Genomic DNA, 19,064 nt, shown 5'->3' on the forward strand with positions numbered 1-19,064 from the left:
TTCTTTAAGCCCTCACTAACATCACGAGCTACAGCAGTTTTTAGAGCACATTTGGACCGAATTCGTTGCCTCCCACTTTCAGAGTCATCATCAGGGTCAATCTTTGCTGGACATCGTTTCATGTGCTTCCACAATGTTTTCTTAGCATAGAGTCCCTGACAATAAAAACAATGAATAAAATCACTAGCACGTCTGGACTCCCGTGGTCTGTAGCAGGCCTGTAGCTCTCCAGCTCCCTTCTTCACAACACTGGCATTATAGGCAAAGTTCCCACGTCTTCTGAGAATGTTCAACTTATTTCTTCGCTCTTTGGAATGCTTTGGATGTTGTGTTGCTCGAGCAACCTCCTCCAGATTCCCATGTACAGTCTCCAAGTGTCTTGCAATTTTTGATGTGGGCTTAAGGCAAAAGAGACAGTAGTTCCTCTTGTTATATACACGGCGAGTTCCAGATTTTGAGGGAGGCAATACTTTGATTGTATCAGATATTTGTTCAACTCTGCTTTTTTTAGGAGTGCTTGTATTGCCCTTCTTTGGACTGTTTAATGACAACTTTCTCTTTTGACGGGTGCCTGAGTTTGTCTTTGTAGTGCTATCTGCTCCGTTTCTTTTTATAGGGCTTTCTGAACTATTACTTTGGCTTTCTAGCGTTAAGCAAGGATATCGCATGGAACGTAGGGGCTGTTTTTCAACTAGTTTCAGTGGTGCGTCCTCGTCAGGCTCAGAGGAAGTTTAGTCTTCAGAGTCAGGAGCATAGTCAACATCACTGTAGTCTGTGTAATCTGATTCCTCATTTGTTTCCATAAAAGTGGTGGCCTTGAATAGAAAGAAAATAACTGGATTTAGAATGCTAACTTCTAAAAATAATTGTATCCTTATAGAAAAGCATTTTTAAGAGCTTCAAAATCTACAGTATGATTATTAAAATGGAAAATAGGAAAATACCTTTCTTTGCCTTAATGGCCTCATTTGTGAGGATTCCAACAATTGGTTTTCATGTGATTCATGAGTTGATGAGGGTCTTGCAATTTCAGGATGAACTCCAGTCTTAAAATGAGGAAAAAGAGCCCAAAATGACTTTACCTTAACATTAAACTATATGTAAAGGCAATATATTACCAAGAGTATATAGAGTATTATTACAGCTTCCATTTCTAACCTCATTTAGTAAACATACCTGAATGTCATCATGCCAAGAAGGCCCTTCAGTTGCATCATCAGGTGGGGAATTAAGCTGAGGATTTGGAGAAGAAAAGGCATGTCAAAAGAGAAATGTGGAAGGAATTTATCTAGAAAATCAAAACAGAACTTCAGGAAGCAAGCAGGGAAACTACAATGCACTGAGCAACGTTAAAGAAACCACCAGTAAATCCTATGCAGGTGTACTGAAATTAGGTGTGCAATAAAAGAAAGAACTGCTTGTGACCATAGTCAGGAAAAAGAATGCATTGTGCTGACTGTTGGCATCAGAGAGAAGAATAAACAGCACAAGACCAATATTTGAGAGAGATCCCTGCATATATTATGTGACATCATTTGAGGAGAGGGTGACTAAAAAGAGAAGATTCCTCCACCAGCCAGGAATCATACCTAGGAAGTGAGCTGTATGCCACAATGCAAACCACTGTGTCACATTGCTTTGTTTCTTTAATGCACAGTTGCCTTTTTGTCACTGCAGACTGAGAAACAAGCGTTGGTTGTGTATCCAAGTCATTGGCAACAAATACCCATGTCGATCATTACGTAGCAATACATTAGCTAACAAGCTCCAATTTACAAAGATAAAAAAAAGAGGCTATGACTGAGAAATCGGTGCTAAATTTTAAGAATATTACTCACAAGGTTATCGAGTTCTGCCAGTTTTCTGACCAGTTCTGCACGTTTCATCAAAATCATGGTCTGCTGTTTCTCTTTGGAATTTCGCTGCTCCTCTGCAATTCTGTGGCGACTGAGGCATTCTTCATGGTGACGTTGCAATTTGGACATTCGCGACTGTGATAAAAATGAGAAATTATTAAAAACGGTATGTCCAGGCTGGAAATACAAAACTTCATCAACAAAAAATAAAAATGTGATCAAGTGATTATATTTACATTTCTCCGCTTAGTCACTGAATCATTGACGGTGGTTTTATCAACTGGAAAGGTTTCCACAGTTACAAATGGCAGCTGAAATAGAGGTGAAGAAGGTGCTTTAACATACAAATATCACCAGGTAAAATATTATGGCATCGATGCTGATTATACCTATGGAAAATTTTTTAGATTTATCAGTTTGATGCATCAATCAACAAAGACTATTTAGTTAACTAAAATTGACAATGTCATCAATATCAATGTCATTTAGTCTGTTAATATTTTTGGGGACGTTCAAAACGCAAGTACACACGGGCTGAGCCCAAACGGGGACTTTACAACTGAATCTACCTGAGAGGTGTCACCATCCTGCTCGCTGACTTCAAGGGAAGCTTTCTGCAGGAAACACAAAAACAGGACTAAATTAAGAACAACAATACGTATAATCAGTGTGGTGAGTCTCTAATTCCTTTAGTAAAGTTTCCAACGCAAGTACTGGGTTGGACTTTCTGGAGCGGTCCTTAACTGGTTCAGGTCCTACTTAGAAGGCCGGAGTTATTTTGTTACTATTGGCAGCTATGAATCTGAGCGAGTGGCCATGACTTGTGGAGTCCCCCAGGGGTCAATTCTTGGACCTCTTCTGTTTAACTTGTATATGCTCCCTTTGGGTCAGATATTGCAGAATTTTAACATCAATTATCACAGTTATGCAGACGATACACAACTTTATGTGTCTCTGTCACCGGACGACTGCAGCCCAGCAGACGTACTGTGTCAGTGTCTGGAGGAAGTAAACACCTGGATGAGAGAGAATTTTCTACAATTAAATGAAGACAAAACTGAGATCATTCTGTTTGGCAGCAAAGAGAAGAGGGTCAGCGTTGGTAAATATCTTGAGACTCGGGACCTTACAATCACTGACCAAGTTGGTAACCTCAGAGTGTTGATAGACTCAGATCTGACTTTCAGCAGCCACATCAAAGCTGTCACCAAGGCAGCTTTTTACCACCTCAGAAACATCAACAGAATTAAAGGTTTCCTCTCCCAAAAAGACCAGGAGAAACTCATCCATACATTCATCTCCAGTAGACTCCATTACTGTAATGCTCTTTTAACTGGACTTCCCAAAAAGAGCATTAAACATCTGCAGCTCATCCAGAACGCTGCTGCTAGAGTTTTAACCCGGACTAAGAGATCTGAACACATCACAGCAGTTTTAAAATCTTTACTCTGGCTTCCAGTCAGTCACAGAATAGATTTTAAAAGCCTGCTGATGGTTTACAAATCCCAGAATGGTTTAGGCCCAAAATACATCTGTGATATGTTCAGAGAATATAAACCCAGCAGAGCACTTAGATCCAAGGACTCAGGTCAGCTGGTCCAGTCCAGAGTCCAAACTAAACATGGAGAAGCAGCATTTAGCTGTTATGCTGCAAATAAGTGGAACAAACTGCCACTGGAGATTAAACTTTCACCAAATGTAGACATTTTTAAATCCAGGTTAAAAACATTTCTTTTCTCATGTGTCTATGCATGAAATATCTTTTAACTTATCTAGACTGTTGCCTGATTTTAAATTCATTTAAATGATTTTACTTGTTTCTCTTTATATTCTTTTATGTATTTTTAATGCTTATTGCACTCCCTGCTGCAATGCTTTTATTTTATGTAAAGCACTTTGAACTGTTTGTACATGAAATGTGCTATACAAATAAATTTGATGATTTGATACACACGGGCTGAGCCCAAACGGGGACTTTACAACTGAATCTACCTGAGAGGTGTCACCATCCTGCCCGCTGACTTCAAGGGAAGCTTTCTGCAGGAAACACAAAAACAGGACTAAATTAAGAACAATAATACGTATAATCAGTGTGGTGAGTCTCTAATTCCTTTAGTAAAGTTTCCAACGCAAGTACACACAGGCTGAGCCCAAACGGGGACTTTACAACTGAATCTACCTGAGAGGTGTCATGGTTCTCGCTGACTTTAGGATAAAAATTAATTTTTTCAATAAATATGGGGAAAACAAATCTTTGCTCAACTAATAGCATTCCACCATATAATTTGTATGCATAATGATATATCTTATGCATTTTATCTACAAGTTAAGTTAGGTTACCTTTTTGCGCCAAGGCCAGGCTGCAGCTCCATAGCTGTACGTTATTTCTTCTCCGGGGTCAATGTCTTTTAAAGCAAATAGGCAAAGATGTGGTCTCACTTCAACAGCAATCATTTTCATCCTGCAGTTGGGTTTTTTGTGGTCATCACTGACTAGTCTTCCCAATGAGTTGTCTTCAACTGATGCATCAAGACTTAGGAAAAAAAGTTTTGTGCAATTTTAAGCATCTTATTATGATTAAAGATGCATCCATCTCAAAATTGAAAGTTTAATCTTGCATAGTTTGTCAGAAATTTGACAATCTGAAGCTCACAGGTCATTCAAAGCTTTTAACAACATCCAGTGCATCAGAAAATGACACAAAAAGAACATATTACTTACCACCAACAGTTTCCTTTCCATTTAAAATCAAACAAGAACACCGCCTCTGTATGACTGTACTTCTTTGTAACATGTGAAGGCTCTTGTTTTAAAAGTTTCCCACGGTATTCAAGCAGGAAATCTCCTTGCTTAAACATATCTGTGGCAAAAACACCTCGACCTTTCAAATAAGAAAACAATATATTTCACTGTTTGTTATGGGCAAATAAAACTTTCAATTTTAGCAAAATGCTACAGCAGTATAAAATATATTACTCTTATCAAGCCACAATAAACTTGCTTAACCCAAGACAATATAGTTAAAGTGCAGGTTGTGTCATTTAAAAAGTACCTATATAATGTGTTGTGGTAATGCATTCGAAAATGTAGATATATATTTTAATTTAATATATTTTATCAGACAAATACAGAAATTCAAAAGAAAAAACATCCTGGGCAGCCTTTTTAATTTTCATAATCTTTACCTCCACCAACACATCAGACTACATAACAAAGGTGAGCTCTAATTATGCACTCTATGCACTTAAGGTGATGACAGTTCTTTTTTGTTGTATTGTGTCCCTTTTCCATTTTAATCGCAGATATATTGTCTTAATGCAAGATGAGTTAAAAGAAACTAAAACTGAAAAAGGCTGGCTCTGTTCAGGAGACTGCTCCATAGCCACTAGAAGTGATCATGGAAATAAGAATTCTGCAAAAACTGCTTAATATAATGACAACATATACTAACATATAATATTCTTTTTTTACATGTTGTATTTCATCCAATAGTTTTTTCCATTATCATATCAAAGGGAAACTTTAAAATGTCAGACAACATTAATAAAGTTGACATCTGTAATGAGAAGCACATCGTTGATCCCATCATATTATTCGATTTGAAACTGCAAAAACATGGTGTCATGTGCACATCTTGACCATACATAAATTTAAGAACAAACCTTTCTATGGGTTGATAAAGTGCTCTGTGAGACCAGCCTTATCAGTTTTCTCTTTAATGTGCTGTTCAGCATCAAGATTTGGTAGAATCCTCATTCTCCTATATCTCTCCATCTTACCAAAGTCAGTTATCTGTTAAAAACAGAAATTCAGGTTCATAAAACTTACATCAACCCTTCAGTTAACCAAGTTATTTAGCACTACCAATTCTCATTTCTTTTATGCCACGATATGCATTTTTTGCAACTTAGTCAGCAATTAAATGTTCTTGGTAAATGCTGACCCTTAATTCTCTGGTAAATAACATGTCTGCATGATACTGCACATACCAGACAAACACATGGACTGCTACTGACAGCACCTCACTAAAGAGTGAAATAGTGTTTCCACAGCCATATTTTTACTCTTCTGCTCTCAACAAATTAAACAATTAATACAGATTAAATGTGGGTAAATGATGAGCTTGTTGAACAGCTCAGGAATAAAATGAGTTATTTCACTGTAGTTAGGAAAGCTGATGTAAAAAAAAAAAAATTTGGTAGCCTGCCAGTTTAAAGGAAACATTTCTTATCATCACAGCTCACATATAAAATTTATTCTGAGGCCCGTGCACTGCTGCTGCACATGCCACTCACGCTGCTAGCTTACCGTCATCCTTAGCCTGCACATGGCACCAAGACTACACCTTCCACCCTAACAATGTCTAGGATAACTAGTTGCAGCCAATTTTCTTTGGAGTTATAAAGCAAGGGTCAAGCTAGCAAGCCATCATTAATTTGCATTGAGTTACAATTGCAGTTATTTTTATTGATTTACTTAGTTAAATTCTGCACCGAAGAATCGGTCATTTTCGGTCACTTTGCACTTGTTACACGTTAGATGAGCTCGTACTGTCAATTTTTTTTTTTTTAACAAACTATAAACTTTTCATACCTTTAAAAGATGCTCCTCACGTTGCTGCTCCTCTGAAGAAATGAATCACGTTCCCGCGGGATGACTCAAGCCCCGCCTCTTCTCCCGCGCCAAGGCAGGTGTGTGTGGGAGGGGCGAGGGAGGGCAAGAAAACTTTGGCAGGAGAAGTGATGTGCCTAATTCTAATAGAGCTTTAATATAATTTATACTTTCTGAATATTGTTACTGACAATATAATCAGAAAGAAGAGTCACTCCAATACTTGAGTGTGAATAAAGTAAATAATATAGAAATTATGAAATAACATGAGGAAATACATAGCAGAAAGTTGCAGTTAATTAGGTGGTAGGAAGTGGGGTGACAAGAGCTTATTGAAGCTATTGGATTTTTTTTCTGTTATTTCTGCATCTTTACCCTGAGGGGAGGATGTAGAACAGGACAGTAAATTGACTAAGAGTTCACTTACTTAAGTATTTTTGACTCAAGTATTTTTCCATTGTTGCTAACCACTTAAACCCCTCTTACAGTAAAAGCCACATTAATGAATTTACACATGGCTGGCTATGGAGCTCTCCTAGGCTATCATAAACCACTTGCATATACCATTTAACATATTGGAGGCAATATGGGGTTCATGACTCTTACATGTCGACAGCAGAAGCCATAAATTCACCACTGACCTCCCAATTGGTAGACCACTCATCCAACTAACAGACAACAAGGTCCACAATAAGAATGGTGTTTTATAATACAGCTGTCTCTCTTTAGCAGACAGTCATAATAAAAGCCCTTTAAGGATGTTATTGTGGACAAAATCACCAACCTCAGATCATTCCTGTTCTACTCAGAGCAACTACCATACAACAATGTGCATTTAGATGAGCTGTTTGTACAACAAAAGTCCTCCAGTTACCTTCGCTGTGACTGCTTTAACTTGTAGAGGAAGTAGACCAAAGAAGTCTCTGCTTGATCTTCTTCACCAAGTGACCGCTTCACTGTAATACACCATGTGAGATCTGTAGCTGGGTCTCATTGTGTCTTGATATTCTAAATCCACAATTATTTATTTTATTTGAGTGGTGCTGAGGTCCAGATTTCTTAGATGACATACCTCCATACTGTAGATGTCTGTGTTGCTATCTGTCATGAGTACATGAGTGGGAGTCTCATCAGATGTTGGATGGGCATATGGAGAAAGTAGTCATTTGTGGAAAGAGTATACGAAAGCAGGTTGAGGACCATGTCTTGTGACTATCCCATGCTCAAAACCAATGCTGAGGAGATTCGGCTCTGTCATGACTTTCTGTCCCCAAGAAAGTTATGATCAAAGAGCCAAGTGAATTATAGAGGCCTAAGTTACACAGTTTCAGTAATAGCAGTAGGGACATTCACATAATAGCAGTATAGATCTGATAAGGTTAAAGGTTAAAATCACCAGTTTCTTTGGCTGATGGAAGTTTTGAGTGAATATATGGCCTTTTCCACTAGTGCCTTATCAGTGCAACTCAACTTGACTTGTCTCGGTTATTGGGGTCGTCTGTTGGGGGTAGCACCTGCTCTTACTTATATTCTTAGCACCAATTCGGCCAGGGTTCAAAGCACCCTGAGTGGAGCTGAAAATGTGACGCCTTAGTTTATCAACATAGGCTACGTAGCTAGCCTACCTTGGCTTGATACAACTTTTATTAATAATATTGACAGCAATATAATGCAAACTTTTAGAAGTTGTTGGATCTGGGAAAGGCTGCATGGGTTTTTGGTGGTTTGGAGCATTACCTCACAGCAATATTATTCCTAGTTTGTATCCCTTCTGAATGAGTTTGAATTTTTTCACTGGGTAATCTGGCTTCTTCCCAGTCTAAAAACATGCATATTAGGGTAATTGGTGACTCTAAATTGACCCTAGGAGTGAGTGTTCATGTACATGGTTATTTATTTGCAAGTTAAGAAAGTTAGTCATTTTTTGCAGTATTTAAAATTGTCTTATAGATACAAATTTAATTGTATCTATGCAATGGTGATGTTGTCTACCATTGTCCGTTGATGTTATTGTCAAGTAGAAAATATAATAACATGTAAATATAGCCACACCTAAAAAATCATTTAAGTTTCTATGCGTCTGTAGTATTAGCTGTATCAAAATCAAATCAAATCAAATTTATTTATATAGCACATTTCATGTACAAACAATTCAAAGTGCTTTACATAAAATAAAAGTATTGCAGCAGGGAGTGGAATAAGCATTAAAAATACATAAAAGAATATAAAGAGAAACAAATAAAATAATTTAAATGAATTTAAAAACGAGCAACAGTCTAGATAAATTAAAAGATATCGTGCAGATTTCATGCATAGATATGTGAGAAAAGAAATGTTTTTAACCTGGTTTTAAAAATGTCTCCATGTGGTGAAAGTTTAATCTCCACTGGCAGTTTGTTCCACTTGTTTGCAGCATAACAGCTAAATGCTGCTTCTCCATGTTTAGTCTGGACTCTGGACTGGACCAGCTGACCTGAGTCCTTGGATCTAAGAGCTCTGCTGGCTTTATATTCTCTGAACATATCACAGATTGTAAACCATCAGCAGGCTTTTAAAATCTATTCTGTGACTGACTGGAAGCCAGAGTAAAGATTTTAAAACTGCTGTGATGTGTTCAGATCTCTTAGTCCGGGTTAAAACTCTAGCAGCAGCGTTCTGGATGAGCTGCAGATGTTTAATGCTCTTTTTGGGAAGTCCAGTTAAAAGAGCGTTACAGTAATCGAGTCTACTGGAGATGAATGTATGGATGAGTTTCTCCTGGTCTTTTTGGGAGAGGAAACCTTTAATTCTGTTGATGTTTCTGAGGTGGTAAAAAGCTGCCTTGGTGACAGCTTTGATGTGGCTGCTGAAAGTCAGATCTGAGTCTATCAACACTCTGAGGTTACCAACTTGGTCAGTGATTGTAAGGTCCCGAGTCTCAAGATATTTACCAACGCTGACCCTCTTCTCTTTGCTGCCAAACAGAATGATCTCAGTTTTGTCTTCATTTAATTGTAGAAAATTCTCTCTCATCCAGGTGTTTACTTCCTCCAGACACTGACACAGTACGTCTGCTGGGCTGCAGTCGTCCGGTGACAGAGACACATAAAGTTGTGTATCGTCTGCATAACTGTGATAATTGATGTTAAAATTCTGCAATATCTGACCCAAAGGGAGCATATACAAGTTAAACAGAAGAGGTCCAAGAATTGACCCCTGGGGGACTCCACAAGTCATGGCCACTCGCTCAGATTCATAGCTGCCAATAGTAACAAAATAACTCCGGCCTTCTAAGTAGGACCTGAACCAGTTAAGGACCGCTCCAGAAAGTCCAAACCAGTTTTCCAGCCTGTGCAATAGGATTCTGTGATCTACAGTATCAAACGCAGCGCTGAGATCCAACAGAACCAGGACTGAAACATTACCAGAATCAGTATTCAACCCGATGTTGTTTAACACTTTGACCAGAGCTGTTGCAGTGCTGTGATGACGTCTGAAGCCTGATTGAAAGTTATCAAGACTTCCACTTTCATTCAGAAAGTCGTTGAGCTGGTTAAATACAACTTTCTCAATAATCTTAGATATAAAAGAGAGATTAGAGACAGGTCTGTAGTTGTTCATCATAGAGGCGTCTAGAGTTCTCTTCTTTAGGAGTGGCTTAATGGCAGCTGTCTTTAGTGACTTGGGAAAAATGCCTGATGCCAGTGAGCTGTTAACTATTTGTGGGAGATCACTTTCTACTGAGGTAAAAACAGTTTTTAAAAATTCAGATTGTATTATGTCTAGAGTGCAAGTGGTTGATTTCAGATGATGAACTGTTTCCTCTAGGATTTTTAAATCAACAATATTAAACTGTGACATAACATCAGAGTTATTTCTGTATGGTTTCACAGGATCAGATATATAGTATGAATACAGTAACTTAGCAGGTAAGCAGTTTCAAGAAACTTACCTGGTTTGGGATGCTATGTCAGGATCTGGGTTTTTTGGTTATGTTTTTGTACTTAATTGGTGTTTTTATTCAGTACTTTGTTTCCTTTAGTAGATCAGTCTTTGTTTCATTGTGGTTCTGTTCTGCTGGTATTAAGTTGTTTAATTTATCCTTATGTGTGTATTCTTTTAGTTTTCAGGTTAGTGTGCTCTCCCTCGCCCCCTGTGTTCTGCCATCTCTCTCTCTCTCTCTCTCTCTCTCTCATTCACTCTCACCTGCAACCCGTTACAATCACCCACCTGTTCCTCCTCCAGTAATCCCCTCCCCAGTATAAATGTCTGTCTTGTTCCACCACTCCTCGCCGGATCCTTGTCAATACTTCGATCTGGTCTTGTCGTATACCCGTGTTACACTCTCTTTTCTTGTTCCCCGATCTGAAATCCTGGTCTGCATTCCTCGCCTTTATGTTCTCTCTCCTGTCCCTGGTCCCTGGTTTTTCCTCGTCAGTCCTTCGATAAGTATTTAAGTCTGTTTTGTTATTTTCTTAGTTTTATATTCAGTTTAATTTTTGATAAGTCCAGCTTTGCTGCACCTTTTGTTTATCTTTGTAAAATAAATCCTTTAAACGTCACTTTTGCCTCCCGTCCATGTCTGCACCTGGGTCCTTCCATAACACACCATGACATGCTACTTTGTGTTATTTTACGTGGTTTTCCAATACTTGTTTCCAATGATGATTTTACCTTTCATTTACCTGTTTTTTGGATGACCCAATGCTTAAGTATTGTCCAGACCATCTGCTCACGTGGTGGATGTTAACTACATGTTAACATTAATGTGGTTGTTAGTAGCAGTGGTTTATAGCAAAGTTGGATTATAATAACCAGGTATGATAAAACACCATACAAATACATATGGGTTTGATCCTATAATTGCTGATGACCATATATTATTCATGCATTTTCTTTTGATATGTACAAATGGACTACAACATCAATAATATATTTTCAGCTGTGTGAACAATGAAAACTACATATAATTTATGTCTAATTTACAAATAGGAAAACATGAGCAAAATGTATCATTTCTATCAAATTATGTGGCACATGTTATTGTTACACCTACATTGATTTTTATTAAGGATGCAGAAATATGTTTTATTATATTATTGATGTTGTTAATTGGTCAATTCTCCTCACCTTTATTAAAGTAACCTGCTCCTTTGATGATCAAGTTTTGAAAATTAAATTTTCAAGATATTCCAGTACTTATAGCACTGTTTGTAAAGTTCGAGCAAGTCAAGCTCCTTATGCATCACTCAACTAATGTAGCAGGATCTGATGTATTTTACTGGTATGGGCATTTATATTAAATACTTACATTAAAAAGTAGTAGTAAAAAGGTAGTAAAAAGTTATTGTTAGTAGCTTGAAAAGTGTGTTAAGTTGCCCGGGTGTCTGCTTGGATAACAATGCTAATGCTTTAATACTAGCTACAATGTATATACTTTATTTACTAATTTGGGTCTAGATGATGTGGTACGATATACAGTATATTTATACTGTATGTGTTGACTCTATATCTAATTATATACATATCAATATAGTGCTAAATAATGGAGGTAATGCTGATCAAACTATTGAATGCTAATGTAACACTAGCTACATCAAATATGCCATCATGCATGCTACACTAGTGTTAGATAATGTACTTAATGCTAATGTAGAAAATAAATACTAAAATGGGACTGGCTACATCACTAAAAACTACTGTTCTTGCTACTTCAAAAGCTGCTTTGTGACTGTGGTTCCTTAACCTTTTTGCTTAATGCATTGCTAATTCTAGGATTGTCAAACCAAACTAGTTTTAAAGTAACTATGAATTGTTTCAGGTTCAAAGCTAATCTGGCTAGTTATTAATCTTTTTATGTGGTTTAAAAATCAGGCAAAATGGAGGCTACTATTGGGTCCTAAAGATTTCCACACAATCCCAATAGGGGCGATGTAGAGTTATACAAAGATTGGGTGGGGAAGTTGGTATGAGGCATACACATACACAAAAAATCTGAAAAAAGTCACTTTTAGGGACTTAAGAGATTTTAAGAGCAAAACCCATTTTGGAGCATGCTGAATGCAATTAGACTGAAATCTAAATGGGGACGGTGGTTTTCGTCCCCAAAGGAAAATGCGTCCCCAGTTGACTGGTTTTTGAGTTGACAAAAGTCCTCAATTTCGACATAAACAAACACACACACACACACACACACACACACACATGTAGGTTAGCCCTGCATGCACCCCCAACCTCGTTAGATGATAGATTTTAGATCTGAGGAGTACGCATGCACTAGCCCTAGGGAAGTGTAGTATGTCCCCAGTGGAGGCACTGCATCGTTTGTTATAGAGTAGACTGGTTAATTGGGTGCATTATGGCAGGACTCTCAGCATTAAAGGCGCCACCTACTTGTTTGCACGGGAGGGTCGGCCAGCTCACCATCAACTGCTGAGGACTCAGGATCTGTTTGTTGCGCCAAAAACGTGTTTAAGTGTAAAACCTTTACGTAGTGATAGCCATAGGCGTCTTATTAAGCTAGGCCACTTGTAAGAAGGGGTTACATACTCAAATGCCTTCCAAATAAGGCTATGTGGCACTGAACCAAATGCATTTGCTGGATCCAGAAATATAACATGCAAGTCTTTTTTCTCAATCTTGGCTGTCTGAATCTGATGCCAAATCATGCTAGTGTGCTCTAAACACCCTGTGAAACCTGGTATTCCTGCCTTCTACACAGTAGTATCTATTAACACTAGAACTACCAGGATTTTTCTGCCTACCTAGAAGTACCAGAGAGGGGTCATTTGACCCTCTTTAGGTAAAAAGGTCAATTGACCCCTCCGTGGTAGTTCTAGTGTTAAGCTATTCTTCTCTAAATAACTAGCTAATCTCTGTGCAACTAAACTAAAGAAAATCTTCCCCTCTACATTTAGGAGAGAGATCATCCGGAACTGACTCAGGTCCGAGGACTCTTTCTCCTTTGGAATAAGAACACCTCCTGCCCTACGCCATGCTCTAGGAATAACCTGTTTCTCCCAAACTATTCTTAATTGCCTCCACAAAAACTTTAGGATATCAGGTTCACTTTTATAAACAATCAATCATTAATAGCCTACTTTAATGTGTTTTAGAGTTAAAATCGTGAGGTGTTTTTTTTTTTGTACAAGTCACAGCTGAGTGGACTATTTATTATCTCCCGACCGGACAGACGCATAACACAAACAGTCGCCAAATGTCATTGAAAGTAGGGGCAGTGTAGCTTTCAAAGTTGATGTCCATGTCTTTGTCAGCCAGGAAGTCTCTTGGTGCTTTAACTGCCTATGTCATGGTTTTCTTTGTGTTTATCTCATCCTTGTCATCCTCTAATTTGTTCAATTCCTCCGGTGTCACCTCCTTGTGTTGCTTCGCTTCTCCTTTTTCTTTTCATATTCTCTTCTCTTTTTTTCTTCTGCTGCATCCCAGTCTTCAAAGTTATCAAATTCACCAAATAAGTTAAAAGAGATGGTAAATCACTCATGTTTTTGTCTGTCTTGCCATTATGATAAATAAACTGTGAAATAACCTTGTGTCTCTGTTGCCATGGTTACCAAGTAGCATTTGGGCCAGCGCAATAATTTGGAACTGTCATCAGGCAATTTGACCGGAATGTCTTTCCTTGGTGTCCATTATCATTTTTTAACCTACACCCTCTAACCAATCAGAATCAAGTATTCACCCAGACCATGGTATAAACTACATTGATGGAACGGAACTCTCTCTTAAATGAGACAGAATTATCGAGATAAGCCAGGCTTTCCCTTAATCCAGCTTTGTGGAACACCCCTCTGTTTTGCAGAACTATACATTAACTGCAAGAAGTTTTGAAAATTTTTCAAAGCATTAAGAGTACAAGTAAAAATATGTCTTATTTTTATATTTATAACCGTAACCCTTTACATATTTATATAGATTATAAATAATTAGCAAGGGAAATCTATATCTAAATTAGTTAGAAAGGAACAATTTTCAGTCCTGGTGTCAGAAAGTGGAGACATGATTTCCTCCCACAAAAGCTTAATAAGTAGAGATAAGCAAATGTATAACTGCTAACAATGTGGGTTAATTTACTAGATCCACACAAAATAAATGAATATTTCTAGGCTAACCTGCCTCCCCATGAGCTGTCACCTTACCGTGGTGGGGGGGTTTGAGTGCCCCAATGAGTCTGGGAGCTATGTTGTCTGGGGCTTTAAGCCCCTGGTAGGGTCACCCATGGCAAACAGATCCTAGATGAGAGACCAGACAAAGAACAGCTCATAAAAACCCAGGGGTGGGGCCCGCCGGCGAGCGCCTGGTGGCCGGGTCTGTGCCCGTGGGGCTCGGTCGGGCACAGCCCGAAGAAACGACACGGGTCCCCCTTCCGACAGGCTCACCACCCGTGGGAGGGGCCATGGGGGTCGGGTGCAGTGTGAGATGGGCGGCAGCCGAAGACGGAGACCTTGGCGGTCTGATCCTCGGCTACTGAAGCTGGCTCTTGGGACGTGGAACGTCACCTCTCTGCTGGGGAAGGAGCCTGAGCTGGTGCGCGAGGCTGAGCGGTTCCGGCTAGATATAGTCGGACTCACCTTGACGCATGGCTTGGGCTCCGGAACCAGCCTCCTCGAGAGGGGTTGGACTCTCTTCCACTCTGGAGTTGCCTGCGGTGAGAGGCGTAGAGCAGGTGTGGGCATACTTATTGCCCCCCGGCTGTGCGCCTGTACATTGGGGTTCACCCCGGTAGACGAGAGGGTAGCCTCCCTCCGCCTTAGGGTGGGGGGACGGGTCCTGACTGTTGTTTGTGCTTATGCACCGAACGGCAGTTCAGAGTACCCACCCTTTTTGGAGTCCCTGGAGGAGGCACTGGAGAGTGCTCCTCCGGGAGACTCCCTCGTCCTGCTGGGGGACTTCAATGCTCACGTGGGCAATGACAGTGAGACCTGGAGGGGCGTGATTGGGAGGAACGTCCCCCCCGATCTGAATCAGAGTGGTGTTTTGTTGTTGGACTTCTGTGCTCGTCACGGACTGTCCATAACGAACACCATGTTCAGGCATAAGGGTGTCCATATGTGCACTTGGCACCAGGACACCCTAGGCCGCAGCTCGATGATCGACTTTGTGGTTGTATCGTCGGACTTGCGGCCGTATATCCTGGACACTCGGGTGAAGAGAGGGGCGGAGCTGTCAACGATCACCACCTGGTGGTGAGTTGGCTCCGCTGGTGGGGGAGGAAGCCGGTCAGACCTGGCAGGCCCAAACGTATTGTGAGGGTCTTTTGGGAACGGCTGGCGGAATACCCTGTAAGGAGGAGTTTCAACTCCCACCTCTGGCAGAGCTTCAACCATGTCCCGGGGGAGGTGGGGGACATTGAGCCCGAATGGGCCATGTTCCGTGCCTCCATCGTTGAGGCGGCCGACCGGAGCTGTGGCCATAAGGTGGTCGGTGCCTGTCGTGGCGGCAATCCCCGAACCCGCTGGTGGACCCCAGTGGTGAGGGAAGCCGTCAAGCTGAAAAAGGAGTCCTATCGGGCCTTTTTGGCCAGTGGGACTCTGGAAGCAGCTGATGGGTACTGACAGGCCAAGCGGAACGCAGCCTCGGCAGTTGCTGAGGCAAAAACTCGGGCTTGGGAGGAGTTCGGGGAGGCCATGGAGAATGACTTCCAGACGGCCTTGAGAAGATTCTGGTGGAAGATTCTGGTGGAAGATTCCGGCGGCTCAGGGGGGGAAAGCGGTGCACCGTCAACACCGTGTATGGTGAGGGCGGGGCTCTGCTGACTTCAACTAGGGACGTCGTGAGTTGGTGGGGGGAATACTTCGAGGGCCTCCTCAATCCTACCAACACGCCTTCCGATGAGGAAGCAGAGTTGGGGAGCTCGGACGTGGGGCCTCCCATTTCTGGGGCTGAGGTTGCCGAGGTGGTCAAAAAACTCCTCGGTGGCAAGGCCCCGGGGGTGGATGAGGTCCGTCCTGAGTTCCTCAAGGCTCTGGATGTTGTGGGGCTGTCTTGGTTGACACGCCTCTGCAGCATCGCGTGGACATCGGGGGCAGTGCCTCTGGACTGGCAGACCGGGGTGGTGGTCCCCCTCTTTAAAAAGGGGGACCGGAGGGTGTGTTCCAACTATAGGGGGATCACACTCCTCAGCCTCCCTGGTAAGGTCTTTTCGGGGGTACTGGAGAGGAGGATCTGCCGGATAGTCGAATCTCGGATTCAGGAGGTGCAGTGTGGTTTTCGTCCTGGCCGTGGAACAGTGGACCAGCTCTATACCCTCTGCAGGATCCTGGAGGGAGCATGGGAGTTCGCCCAACCGGTCTACATGTGTTTTGTGGACTTGGAGAAGGCGTTCGACCGTGTCCCTCGGGGATTCTTGTGGGGGGTGCTCCGGGAGTGTGGAGTGCCGGACTCCTTGATATGGGCTGTTCGGTCTCTGTATGTCAGAGTTTGGTCCGCATTGCCGGCAGTAAGTCGGACATGTTTCTTGTGAGGGTTAGACTCCGTCAGGGCTGCCCTTTGTCACCGATTCTGTTCATAATTTTTATGGACAGAATTTCTAGGCGCAGCCAGGGCGTTGAGGGGGTCCGGTTTGGCGACCTCAGAATCGGGTCTCTGCTTTTTGCGGACGATGTGGTTCTGTTGGCGTCGTCGGGCCGTGACCTTCAGCTCTCACTGGAGCGGTTCGCAGCCGAGTGTGAAGCGGCTGGGATGAGAATCAGCACCTCCAAATCTGAGACCATGGTCCTCAGCTGGAAAAGGGTGGAATGCCCTCTCCGGGTCGGGAATGAGATCCTTCCCCAAGTGGAGGAGTTCAAGTATCTCGGGGTCTTGTTCCCCAGTGGGGGACGAATGGAGCAGGAGATTGACAGACGGATCGGTGCAGCGTCTGCAGTGATGCGTGCTCTGCACCGGCCCGTCGTGGTGAAGAAGGAGCTGAGCCAGAAGGCGAAGCTCTCGATTTACCGGTTAATCTACGTTCCTACCCTCACCTATGGTCACGAGCTGTGGGTAGTGACCGAAAGAACGAGATCGCGAATACAAGCGGCCGAAATGAGTTTCTTCTGCAGGGTGTCTGGGCTCTCCCTTAGAGATAGGGTGAGAAGCTCGGTCATCCGGGAGGGGCTCGGAGTAGAACCGCTGCTCCTCCGCATTGAGAGGAGTCAGATGAGGTGGCTCGGGCATCTGGTTAGGATGCCTCCTGGACGCCTCCCCGGTGAAGTGTTCCGGGCCCGTCCCACTGGGAGGAGGCCCCGGGGAAGACCCAGGACAGGTTGGAGAGACTATGTTTCTCGGCTGGCCTGGGAACGCCTCGGGGTCCCCCCAGAAGAGCTGGAGGAAGTGGCCGGGGACAGGGACGTCTGGGTCTCTTTGCTCAAGCTGCTGCCCCCGCGACCCGATCCCCGGACCAGCGGAAGATGATGGATGGATGGATGGATAGGCTAACCTGGCAAATTTATAAAGGTTTAAGAGTTAAAGCTTTAATTCAAAAACTCCTGATGGTGGCTAGCATAGCTTGTTTGGATTCATTCCATATATTCAACACGTAGTAAATTGAAAAGAATAAAGTACTTTGAGTTAGGGTTACTTTCAACATTTTTAAATTAAACTTAACTCTTTATCTTTTTTTAATTATTTTATTTCTTTGCTCTTTTAATGATAATGTGTCAGACGCATGGCAAGGACAAAGTGTAAGTTTCAAGTCAATTGAACGCACAAAATGCACTGCCATCAGCATACCAGAAAACTAAATGAGATGCACTTTTTAGAGTGTACCCCATGTTGTCATGATTCATAGGTTTTTGTGTGATGTTTTTTTGTCTTTTGGTTTCTTAGTTTTTGCTCTGGTTTAGTTATTTCTTAGTACCTTGGTTTCATTTTTGTTCTGTGTTCTTGTTTGGCATTTTGTTTCCTTGTATTCTGTTTTAGTTTTCAGTCGACTGTTAGATTCTGATTTTCCTTGGTCATCTTGGTCTTGTCCCCTGGTCCCATTAACACCTGTACCTGTTATTCACTCACCTGTTGTCACTCAACTCATCAACCACCCCAGGGGGGTATTCCACGAAAGTAGCTAAAGAAAGCCAGGCTATAGCTGGAAAGCGTAGCTTGAACTAGCGCCATCTCCCAATTAAGCCTCAAGTCGTTCCACGAAGACATTTTAGCTGCATCTCGGTGAGGTTAATCCAAGCGAGGCTTACATAGCCTGGCTAAGTGCGAGTGCACGAGGAACGTAAGAAGCCCTGACAAGTGGATGGTGGAAAAACGGAGATGGCATAAAAGGAGAGCAAGACAAGGGCTGTTATTTTTTCGGCAGCTGAACAAATAATGCTGATGGAGCTGTATGAGGATTTTAAAAGTGTCATCACCAGAAATGGTAATACAGCTGCGATCAATAAAGCGAGGAAAACGGCATGGCTAACAACTGCAGACAGACTAAATGTGTAAGTTATGAAAGTTTCATACCATTGTCAATTGTTAGACATTTATTTCAATGTCCTCATGTATTTATGCTCTCCTCTTTGTGTTATAATTTGTTTACATAAAGCATGCTGAATTGTCTCTGTATGAGATGTACAGCACAAATATACTGGCCCTGCTCACTTTATTAATAACCCAATAATCGACACGCAT

The sequence above is a fragment of the Odontesthes bonariensis genome, chromosome 10 (assembly GCF_027942865.1).
Source record: "Odontesthes bonariensis isolate fOdoBon6 chromosome 10, fOdoBon6.hap1, whole genome shotgun sequence".
In the NCBI taxonomy this organism is placed as follows: domain Eukaryota; kingdom Metazoa; phylum Chordata; class Actinopteri; order Atheriniformes; family Atherinopsidae; genus Odontesthes; species Odontesthes bonariensis.